Source organism: Petaurus breviceps, unplaced genomic scaffold (assembly GCF_028583685.1).
Source record: "Petaurus breviceps papuanus isolate PSGF00001 unplaced genomic scaffold, PetGlider_PUasm1.0 37, whole genome shotgun sequence".
NCBI lineage: Eukaryota > Metazoa > Chordata > Mammalia > Diprotodontia > Petauridae > Petaurus > Petaurus breviceps.
The window spans coordinates 55,050,296-55,068,978 of record NW_027186296.1 but is presented as its reverse complement, the minus strand read 5'-3'; the positions used below and the strand labels follow the sequence as shown (position 1 = coordinate 55,068,978).

Here is an 18,683-nt window from a genome sequence, read left to right as displayed (position 1 = left end):
AACTTCTGCTCTATTTGCTGAAACCACACAAGGCATTAACTGATACAAATGCCATTTGTAGTTTATTAAAATAATGACTATTTATGAAATTTGTGAAAAAAATCCGTGAAATTCAAGAACAATTATTCTCATCTTTAGAAACTTGAGTAAATGGGAGGATTTAAGGTCTTCCTATGACACATAAAAGCATATTTTACCTGGGTCTACAAAATATATTCTCACCAAGATGTTTCACATAGGATTGCTATTTTATTTGCACAATTTTATTCGGACATCTTTAAGAATTCCATATATGATGCATTGATTCACTAATTATATTAAAACATTTCACATTTCTCCATATGTCATTTAGTATTTAAGATAGAGTAACAATCTCTTTGGCTACCAGTACTGGGGCTATAGTGTCTATCTCATTTTTCATATTTCTGTTTTTCTCTAAGTGATCCTGTTCTGTATTGCCTTGGGGTGTACCTTATATTTTATTGAACATTTTTGGTATTTTGGGCAGTGGAATATTATGAATTATGGACAACCATTTAACTCCACTTTTAACATTTATATATACATAAGTTTAATATGTTTCATATGCATATATTATACATGAAATACTTCAAATATACTTTGAAATAATTTGTCATATGTTAGAGAGACTGAGGACAACAATATCAAAACCAATCCTTATTCAAGAATGAGAACTTCCTAATTAACATATGGCATCAAAATTTGTATTATCACTGAACTACGATTTAGGTTCAGCACATGTGAAAGAAAGGTCTGAAGTAACTTGGAAAATACTTCTCCCCTTACCCTTCTCAGACAAAAAAGAATAAACCAAATAAACATCACTGCTATCCCCTGAAAAATTAACATCAGTTTTGCTAATCAAGGATTTCATCTTCACATTAAGCCAAGGCCAAATTAGGAAGTCTATGATGCAAAGGCACACAAAAACATTTGTTAAGTAAAGTCAAAATTAATGACAAACAAAATCAAGTTTCCTTTGTGGTTGATTTTCAGCCAGCTGCATCCAAATATAAAAGAGCCATCAAAGAAAGATATCCATTAATTATTAACTCAGAACAACTTCAGACAGCAGAGTCCTTAAACCTCCATTGACACCATTCTGGCAGCTTCCTAATCTCCGAAAGTTGTTGGTAAGAGTTGCATTAAACCCAGCATGCCATCAATCCTGGTTTTAACAACTGCAACTGAAGGTTTACATGCTGTAGCCTATATGAATATATGTAAAAAAGCTATGATTTATGCAGACATCTTTAAGTAACATTTACAGTCTCACATGCTGCATAATTTCCTGGGTTACTCTACCTCTGTTCACCATACAATAGGGTGTCAACAGCCTAATTGCAATATGCCCAATACAGAAAGTCACCTAAAATTTCTGTGGAACCAAGGATCAACTATCACTATTTAAAAAAAAAAAAAGAAAATTGAAACAACCTGTAGCTTAAACTACTTAAACCTGGAGATTATTCCCTGACTCTTTCTTTTGATTTTTATTAGTAGCAGAGGAACTACTTACTGTAAGTGAAATTAAAAAAAAATGCCAAAGTGCTCAGTATGTTTTATGTGCCAACTAGAAAACATGGTACTACATATTAGTATTAATGGTTTAATGATGTTTTATTGGACTGGAGAGCTTTTTCTTATCTTTAACTCTGCTCATGCCTTACAATCCAAATGCTGTTCTAACTCTAATGTCTGTGAAAGCATCTTTTATAAAGGATTGGATGAGAGAATACACCTTAAGATTATTGATTCAAAGTCTAAGTTTGGTTCTATGAAGTTAATGCTAGGTGATGCATATCAACAATAACTTCATTCATTATGATTTTTTAATTATTTGGCATTATTATAGAATATGAGTTGTATTCAGGGTACTCATTGAAAGTGTTTCCATTATAAAAGGAAGCCAGTATGCTTACAACTGTGTATCAGCTTTGAATCAAAATTCCTTAACATGTTCTAGAAAAGGTGTCTTGCAAAAATAGTTTATTGAAAACGTATCTCCAAATGCAGTATATATGAAAATAGCAGAATTCTGGCTATTGATATGATTCTAAGACATAGCCATGTTTATCCATGGAAAGAATACAGTGATCTGATATGAAAGAACATTATCTTCCTCTACTCCTTGTGCTAGGTACTCATTCATATACTCTGTCCTGTTCCCTCCTTCTCTCATTTTGTTTTTTAACTCAAAAATCTAACGGATTCTAGGCGAATGTTTTCAGCCAAAAAATAAGGACCAAACAATCTTTTCACTTTATTGGAAACATTGGACAATGATATAGTCATAAATATGAAACACAAAAATAATATTGAGAATGGATGACAAAAATTTACTAGATCAATCTGATTTCTCTGGAGCTTTCCACCCCCCATCAGTTATAATCCCTTTGACCACCCACAATTCTTCAACTTGTCTTTTGATAATCACACAAATGGAATTATGAAAAAAATCAAAATGTTAACTTTTCAAACAAATAAAAAGAGAACAGGATGAGGAGAAGTGTATATCTGTCTGATGATGCACATTTAAAGGTTTCATCTCCTTACTATATTTGATTAAAGGCCTGGTATTGAGCTAAGCAGAAAATCCTGCAGAATAATTACTGGCTGTTTTTTTTCCCCTTCTTTAAATGAAAGCTTAAATGGGGGAAAAATGGAATGTCAGTCAGAAACTGGTTCATACCAATCACAATAATTATAATCTATTAGAATTAAGCCATAATTATTAGAATTTCTTCTTTTCTCCTACCTTTGATGGCCTGTTTCATCTGTTTCATTAAAGCTGTAATTTTTACAGATGCTCTTGATGTTCCTATGTTTTCATCAGTGTATAAGACAGCCTAAAGGGAAAAAATGGCTCTTTGCCTATAGAAATGTATGTTAATATAATAGTTATTTGAAGCAAGAAACTTCTGCAATATGTGTGTCTGAGTGTCTATAGTTGTCTTTATTTAGGCCTGTCCAGCATTTTGTTGTCCTCCAGCCTTGCCCGGCAGCTGGACCCTGACCTTCAAGTTCTTTTTTTAAGGAAAAAAAAAGAAAGAGAAAAAAAAGAATTCTTTTCAGATTCCCAGTTCCTCCCTTCTTACCCTCCCACTGACACCATCCTATTCAGTACTGGAGATAACTTTATTCATCTACACATCATTGTATCAAATTCAATAGGCAAACTGCTTCAACATGCTTCAGACCTGGACTGGACAGTTATGTCTTCATTCCCCCCCCCCCCAATCCAATGCAATGTGATTTTTATCACAGTCTTTTCACACAAGAAATGAGCACAGCTACCAAAAAATAATTTTGAATTAATGTTTTACTGCTATATTGGGTTACTGTAGATATATACATATGTACACATGTAGATATATAGTTATATGTACATATCTATCTGTCCATCTCCCCCCCCTCCCAATCTTCCCCACCCCCACTGAAAACTCTTTTTACTGGGTGAATACATTACCTCCACTCTGATCTGGTTACATAAAAACCTCGGCTAATGCAAATTGCAAAGAAAGGAGGGAATCAGTTTATATATCAAGGCATCACAAACGTTAGACATATTTTGATGAAAAAGTATGCTTGCATCCCAAGAATTTTCTTTGCTATGAGATTAAGAGCATGAAACCACTTGTCTCTATGAAGCCATACTGGTGTGCAAATTGCATAAGGAATTGAAATGAAGAATTCTATGGCAGCACAGACCTGAAAACTAATGTCTCATCTGAAAACTACTTGTGTCTGGTTCCTGACTAACTTTGGAATATAGGAATAAACTTTTCCTTCCTGGTCCAAGGAAATTTACTCTCTGACGCTGCTAATTCTCAGTTGGTAAAAGGACCAAACCAAACTTGTTTCTTATCAAGAGCATCAAATAACAGTTCAAGGCTAGGTTGATTTTGTAGGAAAAGAGCCAAGTATCTTCCGTCAGGATGAGTTATCCTAGCTAGCATCAGATTAGTTTAAGGGGTGGGAATTCCCTTCCTAATGGGGGCTCCTGATAATCACTGCAGTTTATCAGGCAAAATAGTCTTTTTCTTTAGAAGGTAAAATAAAAAAAAAAAGATATCTCTCTGTAAGGATTCATTTGAAAACAAATCACTCTTTGAGGATCTTTTTAAAAAAACAAAATAAAACTAAAAAAAAAAGCAAGTTAAGCATAGCCATACATCTTTTTTTTCTACACTGCTATTCCCTATATTGGAATGCAGAGACTCAAAGTAAATTGAATTATTTAAAAAAAGAAATAAAGAGACCTCCTGAAATAATTAAGCCACCTAATCATCATAATTTTTTTTTAAGATCCTGCAGATAGAAAAGGAGAAAGAAAAAAATAAAACAGACTTACATCATTGACTAGGTGTTTTCTACTCTAGGCCCTAGATGTTTATGTAGAGGGTGTTGTGAACATTTGGAGGGATTTGGGAGTTTCAAAAGGGAGAAGTTTATACATTAGTGCTGCAAGTTGCAAAACACTGTTGATATTCAAATGTTTATTGTGCAAAATCTGGGATAAGCTTCGGCATGAGAGCCCCTTTAAGTGCCTACAACTATTGCTAATTCCCCTCAGCATTGAGGCTTGCACAAAGGCCTTAATCCAATTCCACTTTTTTTCAGAAAGCCTATGCTATTTTCTCTCACATAAACTAACAACACTATCCCATCACACTGCAGGGTGGGTCAAAGAAAAAAGCGCTCTCTGTTTATATTTCACCAACACTTTGTGTTTCTTGGCCAAGCATGGCAAGAAACTTTAAGTGGTTCCCCAGGCCCCACGCCATCTTTAGAAACAAAAATAAGCCTCCAACGACTGAAAACAGATGATTTTTTTAAGGTCTAAAAATGAACAGGGTGTTAAACTCTCTCCATCTTATATCTATGAAAAGAAATTGATCGCTTGAGCTTTCTTCTTGCAGTTCTGATTTAAATGATAGAACCTGGGCTTTGATAAGGTAGTATGTACACTTTGATAAGGTGGTATTATTTTTCTTCAGTCTGGTTTTCATTTTTTTCCTACCTCAATCGCCTTTCATTACTTCCTGCAGAGATTTCATAAGGTCAGATAGACAATTTTCATTAAGTCTTTTCTCTCACAGAGCTTCTCTTCCTTTCAAAGGAAAAAATATATAGATTTCCACCCCCAAATTTAAACAAGAACTCCTGTGGTTGCACCTGCAATTTTTTTTTTTTTTGTGGCAGCTTTTACCTTCAGGTGTAAAATTCAATATGCAAATAATTACACCTGCAGTTGTCTAATTGTAGGTGCAGTCAGTTACTTGCCTCTGACTGTGAAGACACAAATGACCAATTACTCCTGTAATTAGCCAACTGTAGGTGGAATTATTAATGCCCATAATTTGCCCAAGAAAATAATTACAGGGGTTGGAAGAAAAAGTCAAAATGCAACTGGGTGCTGAGTCCTTTTGAAAGTTCTGCTCTTCCATTCTTAAAGCAAATACCTATTCCAAACTACTATAACTGGCTAGAGTCAATTAAGGAGGAGTAGCTCTCTTACTCATATAGATTTTTTTTTGGTGTCATATAACTAATGCAGACTATTATCTTGGTTAACATTAAACATTTCTGCAAGAGCTAACTGAATAATTTCTAGCAAATAAATTAAAGAGTTATGTGGATGAAAATGTAGCAAAAATTCAATAAAATTGTTTTTGTTAAAGAAGGATTGCTCTGAATTTAGTAAGTCTCTACAGTAGAAAAAATCATTCATCTACTTTGGGATTTAATACATATTAAAAACACTGACCCTTTTTAGTGAGTAGGCTACTAAAAGGCAAGAAAAATATTTTTCTGGAGTAAAATTTGAGAGATTTTCTAGTGAATCTCATTGAACTTTAGAAGAAGTTAATCTCCTTTTCCAACCAGTAGTTTTGATCAGTGCCTTGTAATGTTCCCCAAATTTGAAAGTTAGATACCTGAATGTTGGGCATTTTCTATTTATTGGGCAAGGGTAAAAATATGAAAATTCTAGTCCCTTGTTGGCAAGCAGAATTTTCTGCTTATTGGCTTCACTCAACTTACTGGTTCATCTGATCTAATCCAATAAATATTCATTAAGTGCCTATTATGTTCATTGTTGTTGTTTAGTATTTTCAACACTCTGTGACCCCATTGGGGGTTTTCTTGGCAAAGATACTAGGGTGGTTTATCATTTCCTTCTCCACCTCATTTTACAGATGAGGAAACTGAGGCAAGCTGGGTTAAATGAATTGCCCAGGGTCACATAGTGTGGCCAAATTTGAACTCAAAAAGAGTAGTCTTCCTGACTTCAGGCCTGGTACTATATCCACTATATCACCTAGCTGCCTAATGCCTACTGTGTTCATTAGGGACCAAATCAATTGACTTTTTTTTTTTTTAAAGCAATCAGGGTTAAGTAACTTGCTCAAGGTTACATGACCAGTTATTTCTGGATTTTATCCCCAGGTCATACTGACACTGGAACCGGTGCTCTTACTTGTGGAGCCACCTGGCCACCCCAATCAATTGACTTTTGAGGTCTGCAAGCTCTCATCTTTTTTAGACTTAAAAATAAAGCTGACTCTTCCTATGCATACAGCCTGTTATTTTTGAACAAGGTAAATATTCTATGAAAGAGGTTTTTAGGAAAACTCTTGATGAGAGAATGTTTAGGGAGTTGTATAGAGACTCTAATTAGTTTAAGATGGAAGCTAATGCTTCTTTAATCACAATCTGTTTATATGAGAGCCAGTTTGGCATTGTAGACATAGTCACAGACTTTGATTTAGGACCTGAATTTGAATCCCATGTCTGATAATTATTGTGTGACTAAGGGTAAATAACTTGATTTTTATGACCTTCGGTTTACTCATCTGCAAAATGGGGATAAAAGTATCTGTCATATATACCTCATAGGGTTATTGTGAGGCTCAAACAAGGTAATTTGTTTTTTTAAAGCACTATGGCCAGGTCCTGATTATTGTGAATAATGAATCCCTGTAAAGCAGCCACATGGATTTGAATTTATACTATTTGAACTTATAAGTGTGTAAAATATGGTAATTGGTTTCAGCCCAATGGAAATATGTAGAGTGAATTGGAATAATGTGACCATTTCACAGGATTCATTATTCGCACTAATCAGACATAGCTGTATATAAATGTCAGTTATTATTATTGTAAATCTATGCATAAAATTGTGGCATACTCTATCACACTTTTAGATTTCTTTGAGATTTAAAATCTTTAAAGTTCTTTACATCTTAAGCTTCTCCCTCACCCTGAGGCCTACAGATACATAATGATTATCAAACAAATCAGACTAGATATGAATCTAAGTCTGGTTTTCAGGAGTCGGTTTTTGCATTTTTTTTTTTGGAAATTAGACCACTTATGAAATTAACATAGTGCATATCTTTACTTGCATTCTCAGTTTAGAGGCCAAAATTTTGAATGGGCATGAAAATGGATTTATTTTCTTGCTCTTGATATAATCATCTTAAGTTACAATTGGGGCACATTGATATGTGGTTAAGAGGGGAACTTTTCTCTGTTAATGGATGTTGGCACATAGCAGACTTTGTAAATGTTAATATAACTGCTTCTCATAAGCTCTGTGATCTTTTTGAAGTGATTACTGTGTACACTGAAGAACTTAAGATAGGAAATAATAAAAATTAAATATTACAGAAAATTTTAGTTTTACTTGCCGTATTATTTACTATTATAAATCATTTTTTAAATCACATCCCAACAATTTTTATGAACCAGATTCTCATCTTTAGGTCTGGAATGATGTTTGTGGTATACCCATCTCGGCTCCTAGGAAAGAAATGTCTTCACTCAACTCCACACATGTTTAAGTGGCTACTTTGTGCCAGGCATTGTGCTAGGGCATTGTGAAGATTAAAAAGAAAGAATCTGGCCATCAAGGAGCTTACATTGTATAGGAAAGGGGTGGGGTGGGGTGATAATATGTACACAGATAAGAAAAACCCAAAATGTAAGCAAAGTAACCACAAAGCAATTTCCAGGATAAACCCTATTCACTCTTTGTTCACTTTGTCTGCTTTGGTCTGACTTGTCCCTGTATTAGGGAGAGTATGCCCCTCTCTCCAAGCTGTTAAAACCTACCCAGCAAGTAGTAGAGAGCTTACTCTATCCTATAGCAAAAGTAAGCAAGACTCAAAAGTTCTAGATATGTGAGCAATTGAGTATTCCATTATGATGCCATCCCTTGCCCTTTCTGGGAGAAAGGGTATACCCAATCTGGTTTGTATGCAAGTGGCTATTCATAGGTTCTGTGGCTAAGCACAGAGCCATTTCTACATATGCAGTTTCTCTCAATTCCATCTGTTTATAAACTTATGAAAATGCATTAATGCTATTTACAGTAGGATATTCTCTCTTTCATTGTAATGGGGAGAATCTGGCTACTAAATACCCAAAAATGTATTGTACTGCATGTTGTTGTTGTTATTATTATTGTTAAAAGGATATACTGCATTGTGTTTTGAAGACAACAAACATGCAGAAAAGTATATGCAAACCCATTAAGCCATTACCATGTATAAAGAAATCTCAATGTTTCATGGTTGGAGCAAAAAATAACTTTCTATATATCTTCCCCTTCCCCAATACATGCATAGCCTGGAGGAGGCATGGAGGCACATGAGTGGATTGGCAAGAGTGCCTAATCTACAAGCAGAGTACTGTATAAAATGTATATAGTTTATAATATGGATGGATGAAAACTAAATAATCAACAAATCATTCAACAAGTATTTTGCAAGGACTTTCCATGTGCAAGGCATTGTGCAATTAACAAGCAGCAAATAAAATAATTATATATAAACATATAAATAATGCCCCCATATTTAGGGCTTAAGATTTGTAATACATTTTGCCCACTTTCAAATACACACAACCTTATTCGTTCTACCTAGGACAAATAAAAATAAATTATACTGGGAATCCTGTATTATAGCAAACGAAAAGGTTATAGAGTCTCATGATAGTAATCAGAATCAGTCAGCTTTGTTTTTAATGTTTTGCTAATGCCTGTAAAGCTAAGCATGAGTAGCTTTCCAGATGAATGTTACTGTGAACAGCTTTTAAGATTCTGATTACATAGTATAATGAACCCTCTATTTAATAACAAATCAGAGCAAAACATTCACAGTAAATCAAGGTACCACATTCACAATGTTACAACTTATCACAGATAATCAAAATACAGAATTCACAACAACTTATCACAGAAAATGGCCATCTAGTTTTCACCACAGTGGTCACACAGTTTTGAACAAAGTATAATCGTTTAGTCAGTCAATCACTTAGTAACTCAATCATTCAATCAACTCAGTCATTCAGTCATCCTTAAGGAAGCTTCCTTAAGGGTCACAAAATACAATAGTCAAAGTTCTCCACTCATGGGGAACATTAAATTTCAATATCAGTCACTACTCAGCACTGTGTTAAGGGGTAGTATAAAATACACAGGCCATCCACCCCTCGGTCACAAATAAGTTACAATCTTCTCAGTCAGCACACAGTATACAAGTAAAGTCTTTCAGTTTGACTCAGGGTAGTCTCTCAGATTCCATGAATCCCCTTCCATGGTCCCAGCTCCTTCCTGGATTCACCAAACTGTCACCTGGGTTCAAAGGCAGACAGCTACCAGTTCCTTGTCCAGCTCTCTGTACTGTTCCTGTTCCATGCTGAAGGTCACAGTGTCCAGTCCATCTTAAATCCTTCACAGTCTCTGTTCCTGGGAAGTCAAGGCTTAACAAAGCCACAAACAGGTTCATACAAAGTACCAGTATCACAGTCATGCTTCCTCAGTCTTCAGTAGCTCCCCAGCAGAAGCTTCAGCTGGTTCCCAGAATCAAAATCACTTCACCCAAGTTCCCAAAATCAAAATCATCCAGCCTGGACCTTTCCTCTTCAGCCTCCTTGGCAGCATCTGCTTCTGCTTCCACAAAGCTTATCCCAAGGAATTCTGACTCTTCCTCTCTGGAGCTTTTCCTTATATACAGTATTGCTCCTCCCTTTTCAGCCCCTTCCTGTTAAGCAAGCAACAGGAGTTCATACCTTCTGTTTCTTTAATAGAGGCTTAATTTGAAGTAGGTGCTAAGTACCTTTTAGCTTTCCAATACAAAGGGATCTTTAAATTTCATTACTGTTACAATGCTGGTTATATACCGTTTACTCTGGAATTTGAAGAATTTTTTTTTTACTTTAGGTTGCATTAAATTTAGGAACTTCACAATTGTATATAGAACGTATCCTAACTGTTCACTGTTAGGGACAATTTGGTTTTTATTTTCTGGTACCAGTTTTTTTTTTGGGGGGGGAGGGTTATGGTGTCAGTACTAAAGACAGTTCATTAATTCATAATTCATCCTTACCATGCTTTCCACATGGAGGATTCCAAAACTGACTTCATCTTTCAACTGAAACTACCCTTTCCAAAGTTGACAATTATCTCTTAATTGCCAAATCTATTGGCCTTTCCTCAAACCTCAGCCTTGACCTCTCTATAGTATTTGACCTTGAACACCACCCTCTTCTGGAAATACTCTCCTCTCTGGTGTTTTATGACAGTGTTCTTGCTTGCTTCTCCTCTTTACTGTCTAGGGATTCCTTATTTCCTTTGCTGGATCTTCATCAGTGTCACACTCTCCTGCTTTTTTTTTCTCTCTAGACTCTCTCACTTGGCAACTTCATCAGCTCTCATGGGTTTAATTATCATCTCTATTAAGATGATTCCCAAATCTGTATATTAAGCCCTAATCTTTCTCCTGAGCTCCAGTTTTATATCATGATGCCTATGGAAAATTTTGAAGGGAATATTCTGTAGGCATCTCAAACTTAACATGTTTAAGAGAAAAGTCATGATCATCCCCCCATTATTTTGTCCGCTCTTCCCAACTTTTCTATTAGTATTGAAGGCATTATCATCTATTTGCCATGTAGGTTTGTAGTCCTGGAATCATCCTTGACTCCTCATTCTTACTAATTTCACATATACAATCAATTGCCAAATCTTGTTACTTCCATCACCATGTCGTCTCTCTAAACATAACAGCCATCATCCTATTTTAGGCCTTCACAACATGTGACCTAGACTACTGCAATATCCTCCTAAACAATCTCTCTGCCTCAAGTCTCTCCCCACTGTCATCCATTCTTTACATAGTTGACAAAATGATTTTCCTAAAGTGCAGGCCTCCTCATTTCTTATGCTGGAGCAATATATTCCAATGACTTCCTATTAACTTTTGAATCAGACATAAATTCTTGTTTGGCATTTAAAGCTCTTTACAACCCAGTTCCTTATTAACTTTCTAGTCTTCTTATGCATTACTCCTTTTTACACAATTTATGACACAGCCATACTGGCCTATTTGCTTATCCTCACACATGTTGCCCCAATTCCTGTCCCTATGCCTTTGCACTGACTGTACCTATTCTTGGTCAGTTCTCTTGCCTCACCTTTGTTTCTTTGAATCTCTGGTTTCTTTCAGGACTCAGATAAGGCGCCACATCCTGCAGGAAGTCCTTCTATGCAGGAAGACTATATATGTCTGTTTGATATGTAATACTTTTATTTGCCCATGTTGTCTCCTCTATTAGAATTTAAACTTTTTGATGATAGAGAACATTTTGCTTGTCCCAAACTCATAGCATAGTTCTTGGCAAAAAGTAGATACTTAATAAATATTTGTTGAATTGAGTGGAGATTATAGTATTATATCTACATTTATATACGCATATATTGTGTCTCCTGATAGGATGCAAGCTTTTTGAGAGCAAAGAATGTTTTATTTCATTTAAGCAGAGGCTGGAACTACCTTTTGTCTGTGTTATATTGAGAATTCCTTTTGTTCATAAGTTGAACTATCTGTCTGTTGAGGTCCTTTCCAACTCTCAAATTCTGTGATTCTCTAATGTTTTTGCCTTTGACTCACTAGCATCTAACATGGTGCCTGATTCATAGTAGGCATTGAGTAAATGCTTGATTGATTGAGTGATCTCATATGAATAACAAGTGGCCATTGTGCTTTCTGAACACTGAACAACAGGGTTATTGCCTCGACCACTTGCCTGGCCAAAAAGAAAAAAAAAGATAAAATTTGAGAGCTGTGAGTGGAACTGGGAGAAGAGAGACCATCATCTAGAGGGAGAGCATGTGCCCCCATGCCCTACCTATATGAAGGGTAAGATTAAGAGCCCTCCCTTCCTGGAAATATAATATTCTAGAAACTACTGGCATATGTGGAATGCTTCTAGTCTTCTCTATTACTGCTACCACAACAACATAGCCTTCTATTATTGAAGTATCTGGGAAGAGAGGGGCTACCAAGGCCCCTGAAATGCAATCTTCTCCTATCTCCACCACAGGACATAGAAAAGTGGGGTTTCACCCCAACTCTTTTCAGGGACAAGTTTTAGACGTTTCTTTGTTTTTGTTTTTGCCTTGGAGCCTACTGCCATTTATGTAGGAAGTATTACCTCAAAATGATTTACGTAAAATATTTACCCACAAGCTTGGGTTACCCAGATGTTTCATAAAACAATATGTCAGCCCTCGTTGTACCTACAGATTGTATTTGCTAGTCTCTTTGCCTTGGTATCTACTGCTATTTATGGAGTCACTACCTGTGCTATTTTGGTTTACCAGACTGTCTAAGAGAAACAGTAAAAGGTTAGCTTTTTGTGTTTATTAAGCATCCAGATTCCAGGTTTCTCACTTCTAGGACCTCATCTAGGACCATGGCCAGGCCAGATCAAGACCCAAGTGCATTCTCTACATGGAAAGCTTTTCCAGTTGTGTCTTCTCCTCCATGACCGTGGGAGCTATTTCATTCAGGTCTCTAGGGATTCGGTAGCTAGGGATGTACCAATCCAGAAATTTGACCTGTGACTCCTATCTCAACCACTTCTTGCCTGATGTTTGAGTCATGTAATTATATAGAGTCCTGGACTCAAAGTCAGGTAGACTTGAGTTTGATTCTAATCCTAGACATTTATTATGTGTCCCTGGGCAAGTCACTTAACTTCTATCCGTATCAGTTTTCCCAAATCAGATAATATTCTTTTTTTTTCTTGGAGGGCTATTGGGGTTAAGTAACTTGCCCAAGGTCACATGGCTAGGTTTTGTGTGTGTGTGTGTGTGTGTGTGTGTGTGTGTGTGTGTGTGTGTGTGTGTGTTAAGTGTCTTAGGCTGGATCTGAACTCAGGTCCTCCTGACTTTGGGGCCAGCACTCTACTCACTGCGCCACCTAGCCGCCCCAGAAATGATGACAATTTCTTCCTTCCTTCCTTCCTCCCTTCCTTCCTTCCTTTCACCTTTCCTCCTTTCCTCCCTTCCTTCTGCTTTTTGGAGGGCAATTGGGGGTGAGTGACTTACCCAAGGTCACATGGCTAGTTTTTGTGTTAAGTGTCTGAGGCCGTATTTGAATTCAGATCCTCCTGATTCCAGGGCCAGTGCTCTATTCACTGTGCCACCTAGCCTCCCCTTATGAGATAATATTCTTAAAGTGCTTATATAAATGTTCCCTATTATTATTAGCTATTATTTGAGAAAGCACAGTCTGATGCTATTCTTGGTTCTAGGATAGGCCTGACTGAGTCTAGTAGCTTTGTTGTTTAGGTTCAATGTTGGAATGAAAATGAGACATTCGTATGCCATTCAATAGTAATCAAAAGGAGACTTACTTAAATGATATAATAGATTAAGGATATTCAGCAAGGATAGTCATGAAGGCCATCATGAGTTGATTCAATAGAGTGGAGCTCCACTGACACTGAGTTGCTCATCCTGGTCCATTCAGCAGACATCAGTGAAATGCTAGGGCCCCTCTTGACTGTTTTCACTCACTTGAGTAGAATACCTTCATTTGAGAGGCAGCTAGATGGTGCAGTGGTTAGAACACATGCAGTCAGGAAGCCCTCAGTTCAAATCTTCCCTCAGACACAATCTATGTGACTCTGGCCAAGTTACTTAGCCTTAGATTGCCTCAGTTTCCTCATCTTTAAAATGGGGATAATAACAGCATCCAGTTTCCAGAGTTGTTGTGAAGATCAAATGAGATAATAAGTTTATTTTTTAAAACTTATTTTTAGTTTTCAACATTAATTTCCACAAGATTTTGAGTTACAGATTTTCTCCTCATTTTTCCTCCACACCACCCCAAGATAGCGAGCCTATTGAATACCCCTTCTCCAAATCTGCTCTCATATCTTCCACCATATGCCCTCTAGCTTTCTAGTAGGGCAAGATGGATTTCTATCCCCAGTGCCTGTATATTTTATTTCCCAGTTGCATGTAAAAAACAATTTTTTTAACATTTGTTTTTAAAACTTTGATTTCCATATTCTTTTCCCTTCCTCCCTCCTCACCTACCCCCACTGGGAAGATAAGCAATTCAAAATAGGTTGTACCTGTGTAGTTATGCAAAACGTTTCCATAGTAGTTATATTGTAAAAGACTAACTATACTTCCTTCCATCCCATCCTGCCCCACTTATTCTATTTTCTACTTTGACCCTGTCCCTCTTCAAAAGTATGTGCTTCTAACTACCCTCTCCCCCTATCTGCCCTCCCTTCTATCAATCGCCCTCTTATCCCTTTCCCCTCTACTTTCCTGTAGGGTAAAGTACCCAAATGAGCGTGTATGTTATTCCTTCCTTAAGCCAAATTCAGGGAGAGTAAAGTTGACCCATTCCCTTTCACCTTCCTGCTCTTCCCCTCCATTGCAACAATTTTCTATTGCCTCTTTTATATGGAATAATTTACCCTATTCTATCTCTCCTTTTTTCCTCTCATTATATTCCTCTGTCACCTCTGAATTTTATTTTTTAGATATCATTCCTTCCTATTCAACTGATCCTGTGCCCTTTGTCTGTGTATACATGTATACACATATACACACACTCACATAGGTATTTATATACACATACACCCTCCTATATGTACATATATATGTATGTCTACATATATACATATATATTCCCTTCAACTATCCTCATACTGAGAAATATCTCTTGAGTTATAATTATAGTTTTTCCATGTAGGAATATAAATAGTTCAGTTTTAATAAGTTCCTTATGATTTCTTTTTCCTGTTTATCTTCTCATGCTTCTTGTATTTGAAAGTGAAATTTTCAGGGGCAGCCATGTAGCACAGTAAGAGCACCGGCCCCAGAGTTGGGATGACCTGGGGTCGAATCTGGGCTCAGATACTTAGCACCCACCCAGAAACACCTGGCCATGTAACCTTGAGCAAGTTACTTAACCCCAATTGCTTAGGGGAGGCCAGGTGGCAAAGTGAGTAAGAGCAGCAGCCCCAGAGTTGGGATGACCTGGGATTGAATCCAGGCTCAGATACTTAGCACCACACCCAGAAATAACTGGCCGTGTAAATTTGAGCAAGTTACTTTACCCCATTTGCTTAAAAAAAAAAAAAAAAAGAAAGTGAAATTTTCTGTTCAGCTCTGGTTTTTTCATCAAGAATACTTGAAAGTCCTCTATTTCATTGAATGACCACATTTTCCCCTGAAGCATTATACTCAGTTTTGTTGGGTAGGTGAGTCTTGGTTTTTAGCCCTAGCTCCTTTGACCTCTGGAATATCATATTCTAAGCCCTTTCATCCCTTAGTGTAGAAACTGCTAGATCTTATGTTGTCCTGATTGTGTTTCCACAATACTCAAATTGTTTCTTCCTGGCAACCTTTTTAATATTTTCTCCTTGACCTGGGAATTCTGGACTTTGGCTATGATATTCCTAGGAATTTTGTTTTTGGGATCTTTTTCAAGAGACGATTGGTGAATTGTTTCAATTTCTAATTTTGTTCTCTGGTTCTAAAATATCAGTGTAATTTTCCTTGAGAATTTCTTGAAGGATGATTTCTAGGCACTTTTTTTTTGATCATGGGTTTCAGGTAGTCCAATAATTTTTAAATTATCTCTCCTGGATCTATTTTCCAGGTCAGTGGTTTTTCCAATGAGATATTTCACATATCCTTCTATTCTTTCATTTGTTTGGATCTGTTTTATAGTATCTTGATTTCTCATAAAGTCATTAGCTTCCATTTGCTCTAATTTAATTTTGAATCTGAATTTGAATCAACTATTCTCTTCAGTGAGTTTTTGAAATTCCTTTTCCATCTGGGCAATTTGACTTTTTAAGAAATTCTTCTCCTCATTGCCTTTTTGGGCCTCTTTTGGCATTTGAGTTAGACTATTTTTTAAGGTGTTATTTTCTTCAGTATTTTGGGGGGGTTTTCTTTAGCAGGCTGTTGACTTGCTATTCATGATTTTCTTGCATCATTCTCATTTCTCTTCCCAATTTTCCCTCCACTTCCCTTCCTTGATTTTCAAAATCCTTCTTGAGCTCCTCCATGGCTAGTTCATATTTTTTCTTAGAAGCTTTTGATGCAGGAGTTTTTACTTCATTGACTTATTCTGGATACATGTTTTGAACCTTTTTGTCCCTCTAGGATTGCACTTCTTCTGCTTGTTCATCTTGCCAGCCAATTACTTGACTTTTGAGCTCTTTGCCATGGTAGAACTCTGCCTCCAGAATGGAGAGAGCTATGTCCCAAATTGCTAGGGTTTTGGCAAATATTGTCAAAGTTGTGTGGAGGGCACCCTCTCTACAGACACCTCAAGCTCTGGCTAGCTACACACCCCAGGACCACCACCCAAGACTGCAATCCAGATCCAAGCAGGTCAAAGAAAGAGCGATTACCCTCAGAATGGTCACTTGTTTCCCCTATGATCTGTAGACCAGGAGCTCTGGAGGCAGCTGGTCAGCAGCAGCTGCAGTCAACCCCCCTCCCCACCTTTCACCCTGGGGGGCAGGGCTGGACCTTGCTCTTCCCCACCCAGTTCCAACAGAGTTCTCCACTGACTTTTTACTTTGTCTTTGGCACTTATGGGCTGAGAAGTCAGGAAACCCGTCATAGCTGCTGGTGATTCCCTCTCCTGAAGTCTGCTCTGGCCAGTCTGTGCCGCTGGTCAGGGCTGCCCTGGGGCCAGAACCACATGCAGCTCACGTGGGACCCCTCTTGCTCCCAGCTTGGGTGTGATAGACCCCTCCTGTTGGTCTTCCAGGCTGCGTTCAGTGGGAGATTTGTTTCTCTCTGTCACTTTGTGGGTTCTGTAGCTCTAAAATTTGTTTAGAGTCATATTTTACAGCTATTGGAGGTGGTTGGAGCAGAGCTCAGAAAAGTTCCTGTTTTTACTCTACCATCTTGGCTCTGCCCATATAATAAGTTTAAAATGCTCAGCATAGTGCCTCACACATAATAAGCACTATGTAAATGTTAAATATATTATTATTATCCCACCAGGAAATAACATCAACACCCAGAGCCTTTGGTTTCCTGAGTAAATTAAGTCTCCAGGATAGTTTCAATACCTTTTAAAGAAAGCAAGCCTAACATTCATGGGGGAAGGGGTGTTTATTGCTCCCACTACACCTTCCATAATCACTGTTCCCTGGAGGATTTGAACCTCAGTCAATTGGCATTTCCCTATTGAGCTTCTGGAGTTTAGGTCAATTCCTGTCTTGTTGAAAAAGTGTGTAATTTCTATGAGTTACAGAAATTTTTGAGTCTTGTTGCCTCAGAAACTTTGTTATGGTTTTTTCTGCCAGATTACAAATATTTCTTTTTTCTTAAGGGCATGAATCAGGAGTTGTCTCCCAGGCTTCCTCTCCATTTAAAATCTGCTCTTAGAGTTGAGAACTTAATATACATATTGATGTCTCTGTAATCTCCTTAATCCTTAATAAGATATTGCTCCAGTATCTCAGTTCATTAGCTTCCCATGACTTACATCTTCACTGTACTTCAGTCACCCAGAGGAATGGTTACATCTTACTAACCCACATAAATATGTTACTTTCTTTAATTTGAACTCTGATGTTCATTTCTGATCATAACTTACTATCCTTCCAACTCTTTCTCTGCCTTGTTTTTCCTAAACCCATTATTTGTCCTCACTTTAATCCCCATCCATGGGAGAATACCTCCTTGTTTTCCTAGTCCATCCCAGGCTTCCCAGTCTAGCCTCATTTTCCTTCCTTCACAGTCTTGATCCAGTTGATGTACCATTTAAACTAATACTCTACCCTTGATTTATTTGCCCTTTGTCCTATCATAGTTCAGACCTTGCCAACCCACAACTCTGGGGTGCTTGCTCTGCTCCTACTCACATGCTGCTCACCACTGCTGGAGAAAGTCATACAATCCTATTGACGGGGCTCTCCCAGCTCAACACCCTCCTTTTGTTCTGCTCTGACTCTCTGTCATACATCCTGCAGTATCTAGGCTAAAGCCAATCTTCTTTTCTCAGTTTACCCAAACCACTTCTTTACTCTTCACATTCAGCAGAGGACCTTCCAACTTACATTACTGACAAAATCAAGGCAATTTCCCATGAACTTTCTCTACTTTATCACTCCAGACCTCAAAACCTCCTCATTATCATTCCCTGTTTCCTTTCCTTTTACTCCAGTACTTCAGGAAGAATCCCTTTTTTCAGTACCCTTTTCCTTTCTATGACTGATTTCTCCACTTAATTTCATCATCTCCAGAGCTTACCCTAGTCAACATCTACTGACTCCTCTGCTGCTTAAAAATCTCTTCCAATACCATAAAAAATACC

At 37.2% G+C, this 18,683-nt stretch overlaps 1 pseudogene; it reads right to left on the bottom strand.

Annotated features, from left to right (window-relative positions):
* The window catches only part of LOC138168333 (26S proteasome regulatory subunit 6A-B-like), a 129,766-nt pseudogene that overhangs the window by 60,259 nt on the left and 50,824 nt on the right, over window positions 1-18,683 (bottom strand).